This window comes from Sebastes umbrosus, chromosome 7 (assembly GCF_015220745.1).
Source record: "Sebastes umbrosus isolate fSebUmb1 chromosome 7, fSebUmb1.pri, whole genome shotgun sequence".
In the NCBI taxonomy this organism is placed as follows: domain Eukaryota; kingdom Metazoa; phylum Chordata; class Actinopteri; order Perciformes; family Sebastidae; genus Sebastes; species Sebastes umbrosus.
This window is the reverse complement of record NC_051275.1, coordinates 35223133-35228132: the sequence shown is the minus strand read 5'-3', so window position 1 is coordinate 35228132 and position 5000 is coordinate 35223133. Positions and strand designations below refer to the sequence as shown.

The 5000-nt window shown below is 36.0% G+C and overlaps 1 protein-coding gene across 3 annotated transcripts in view; it reads right to left on the bottom strand.

Annotated features, from left to right (window-relative positions):
* exoc3l2b (exocyst complex component 3-like 2b) overlaps window positions 1-5000 on the bottom strand; it is a 44467-nt gene that overhangs the window by 24565 nt on the left and 14902 nt on the right. Inside the window, exon 1 of one of the 3 annotated variants that reach the window (XM_037774748.1) lies at window positions 860-1269. The exons of the other annotated variants lie outside the window; for them this stretch is intronic. The gene's annotated coding sequence lies outside the window, so the exon portion shown is untranslated. Of the gene's footprint in view, window positions 1-859; window positions 1270-5000 lie in introns of those variants that run through there. 3 annotated transcript variants of the gene reach the window in all.

The following is a 5000-nucleotide window of genomic DNA, read 5'->3' as shown; positions in this document are numbered from 1 at the left end:
TTTTTCTTTTAAGTAGATTTTTCTGTTTCATTATTTTTTTATAATATTTGTTCTAATAATGTCATAATTAAGTTTAATGTTTTATTTTTGAAACAACAATAACTGACTGAAGATTAAATAGTTAACTGATTTATTTTAATCCTGTATCAGTTTTCTGCTCTTGTAATATTATAATTATATTTACTGTGTTGTTTGACAGTAAAGCAGTACTACAGCAGTACTACAGCGGTACTACAGCAGTACTACACTACAGCAGTACTACAGCAGTACTACAGTAGTACTACAGCAGTACTACAGCAGTACTACAGCGGTACTACAGCAGTACTACACTACAGCAGTACTACAGCAGTACTACAGTAGTACTACAGCAGTACTACAGCAGTACTACAGCGGTACTACAGCAGTACTACACTACAGCAGTACTACAGCAGTACTACAGTAGTACTACAGCAGTACTACAGTAGTACTACAGCAGTACTACAGCAGTACTACACTACAGCAGTACTACAGCAGTACTACAGTAGTACTACAGCAGTACTACAGTAGTACTACAGCAGTACTACAGCAGTACTACAGCAGTACTACAGCAGTACTACACTACAGCAGTACTACAGCAGTACTACAGCAGTACTACAGCAGTACTACAGCAGTACTACACTACAGCAGTACTACAGTAGTACTACAGCAGTACTACACTACAGCAGTACTACAGCAGTACTACAGCAGTACTACAGCAGTACTACACTACAGCAGTACTACAGTAGTACTACAGCAGTACTACACTACAGCAGTACTACAGCAGTACTACAGTGATGCTATATTATTGTTACTGTCAGTACTCGGCTGGTAGAAGCGTTACCTGTGATGGTCTCACACCTGAAGTTTGTGATAAAGCTCCGCCTCACTGAGACCGGCGGTTACACTTTATGACTTTATGTTAGATAAATAGACAGTGGTGACGCACGGTCACCATGGCAACACATCCTCCTCCTGCTCCTCCTCCTCCTCCTCCTCCTCCTTCTCGCCCAGAGAGATGGTCAGTTCAGGACGAGGACACAGGTGGGTCCAATTCCAACCCCCCCCCCCAACACCCTCTCCTTACTCACTTCCACTCCGTTTACGCGTTGGCGTTGAGGCTCCGCCGTGTTAAATGTCATCCCAAAGGAAAAATCCCTCCTTTATTTACTCATCTGTTTAATTTGCCCTTTAATTTTATTTTTTTTATTATTATTTTTAAATATATGTATTTATATACGAATTTATTTTTGTATTTATTCTGTATTTATCTATTCTGTATTTATTTTATATTTATTTTTATTATTTCTTAAATATATGTATTTATATTCACATTCATTTTTAAATTTATTTGTATTTATTTATTTTGTATTTATTTTTATTATTTTTTAAATATATGTATTTATATTCACTTTTATTTTTACATTTATTTGTATTTATTATTTTTACATTGATTTTGTATATTTATTTTTTAATTTAATTTTACATTTATTATTTATGTATTTATTTCTTGCATTTGTTTTATTTATTTATTTTACATTTAGTTTTAAATGTATGTATTTATTTCTGCATTTATTAATTTATATATTTCTGCATTATTTCCCTTTGCATTTAACCTCTTATTTATGGACCCAAGCTTATATATTTCTGTACTCTTTTCTTTTTACATTTCTTTATGTGTTTCTGCCTCATTATGCAGACGAGGAGGCTGTCGCATGTAGCCATGCACCCTGACCCCATGATGATTTAAAATAAATAACAAATAAATGCAAAAATTAATAAATAAATAAATAAATGTAAAATGTAATAAAAAATAGATACAAAAATAAATAAAAGGCTAAATTAAACAGAACAGTAAATAAATGAGAGAATTAATACAAAGATAAATAAATAGAGAAGCTAATTAAAACAGAAATATCAATTTATGTCACATTTTATCAATTCATTTATGGCTATATTTATTTTTAATATTATGTTTTCTGAACCAATCAGCACCGAGTGGAAGTGGCTTATAAAACCCTCGACGTGCAACACCGTTTAGTATTCCTCATGAAACACGCTCCAGTGTCGGTTCCTGTGACTACCGGTAAAAACATTCACTGTAAACGCCTCAAACTGAGACAGATATGTAATTTATTCTATTTCATCATCATACAGACGTCAACAGCTTAAAGTAAATAGATTATATTTAGGATCAAATGTCTAGAAAAGTTGTTGTATCTTTATACACAACATATATTTATAATTTTTACCCCCATCAGCAGCTATAATCCCATAATTTATTAATTCTTCAACTGTGCAACACTGATTTAACAGAACAATAATTTAGTGTAATACTCTAGTTACTCCGACATTAACACTGCTTTTATTTATACATTTAAACTAATATTCTTATTTATTTTACACTATTCTTGCATTTTTATTTATGCATGCATTTATATTATTTGCATAAATTCTATTTTTCAGCATTATTATTTACACTGTTTTTATAAATATTTCTTATTTATATTTTCTTATGATTTCTCTATTTTTATATATTTATTTTAAATTCTAGAACGGGAGCAAAACGTAACTCAATTTCCCCACCGCTGATCAATAAATTATTTCTTTCTTTTTCTTTATACGTTTATTTTCTCTCTACATTTCATTTCATTTTTGATACAATGAATGACATTTCTTTTATTTTCTTTTATTTCTTTTATTTATTTATTTCTTTTATTGATTATTTATTTCTTTTCTTTTATTTATTTATTTGATTATTTATGTGTTTTATTTTTTTATTGTATTTATTTAATCATCATCATCACAGTGAAACTGACCCTCACTCAGCTCCAGTGAATAAAGTTTAACCTGCAGCTCAACACCTGACCTGAAACCATGGCAACAGAAAATGCTCCGCTCTGATTGGCTGCTAGCTGTCTCACACCTCTTCACCTGTTCAACAGTTGGACTGCTCTCAAGGACAAACCTTCAAAGACGTATTAAACCTCCTCAAGGACTCCTATGAGGACTCCTATAAGGACTCCTATGAGGACTCCTATGTGGACTCCTATGTGGACTCCTCAGACCTGGTCCAGGTCTACAGTTAACAGTTAACTATGATGTTAAACGTCTGACATACGATGACCTATATGATGACACGTATGATGACACATGTGGCGTGTGACGGACCGAGCCGCTCCTCGGTGAGTGGGTCAACAGGAAGTTCCCGGCGGATCCCGCCCGGCTGTAAAACGGCTGATGTCACACGTTGTCATGGCGATAAACCGTTAAGACATAAAGTCATCAAACATTAACAGACGGCTCAGATCACAGATCAGAGATCAGACATCAGAACGCTGTAATGATTAAAGCCTTCAGCTCTTCTGCTCTAAAGACTTTCTCTTCATCATGATGCAGATAAAACATGAAATACTCCATTAGTAAATATTAAATATAATAATATATTAAAAACAGCTTTAATACATTTACAATCATAACAATAATAACTTTATTTATCTTTAACTTTATGTGATCAAACTACCAACATGTTTCTGTAGACTGTATACTTTACCAGGTTATTAAAACTGACTCATAGAATACTACAAGAGATCAATAGGCAGTATTACTGCAGTAATAGTACTAATACCACACAGTAATAATACTGTTACAGGAATAGTACTAATACCACACAGTACTCTGTTACCATTAAAAGTACTAATACCATACTGTACTGTGTTACAGTAAAAGAAACTACATATTAGGAAATACAGACAGACTTCTAGTGAGACTTTAGACACACGAGGTTCTGCATGATTGTTTTTTTACAAGCCGTCGTTTTGCTGCTTAATTGTTCGTTTTACATAAGAAAGTAGAAATAAGTAGCGAACTAATGCAGTCATAATAATAATAATAATAATAATAATAATATTATTATTATTATTATTATTAATAAAAAACAGTAACAATAATAATAATAATAATAATAATAATAATAATAATAATAATAATAATAATTGATATAACACTTGTCAAACTTAAGCGCAAAGTACGTCCCCATAACATTTATCATTACAATATAGGGTGAAGACTTTGTTACGGTTACGGTTACGGTTAGGATTAGGTTAAGGTTAGGGTTAAGGTTAGGGTTAAGAGTTACGGGTTAAGGTTAAGGTAAGTGTTCGGGTGGAAGGTCTCCAGGAAATGAATGTAAGTCAATGTGCTGGTCCTCTGAATGGAAACAGGACTGTGTGGACGGGGAGAGGATGTTGTTCATGTTGGTTTTGCCGTCTCACCAGCTCAGGACACACTGCTGCCAGAAATAGACACACACACACACACACGCACACACACACACACACGCACACACACACGCACACACACACACGCACACACACACACACAGAGAGGTGAGGGTGAAGTGGGAAGTGATTCAGCGGTGTTGGTTCCATAAATACCCAGCAGCCCCGGCGGCGGGCTCAGGAAACACACGCGGAGCCCGGCGGCGCTCACACACACACGCACGCACGCACGCACGCACGCACGCACGCACGCACGCACGCACGCACGCACACACACACACACACACACACACACACACACACACACACAACCTGTTTTCTTCAAGAGGGTCGCAGGGCATCGCGGAAGCTCCCGGACACAAACAATGGGAGCGGAAAGGACGGCGATAGCGTGACGGACGGAGGCGAGGACTCCTGGGTCTCGCTCCTGCTCGCCGCCGGGCGTGGTCTGGTCACCACCGCCACCACACCAGACCAGAACCAAGCCGGTACCAGACCTCCAGCAAAGAACGGATATTGATAAGAAAGTAAATAGTTTGTTCTGTTGCAACGTCAGCGCCCGGCAGCAGAGCTACGCTTCCGCCATTTTGGACTGAAAGCGACGACCGGACGCCAGTAAAACGTCCGCCTACAAAGAGACGTACAAAAGTAAAACTAAATTATTTATATTCTATTGTCATATTCTACTGAAATGACTTGTGAACA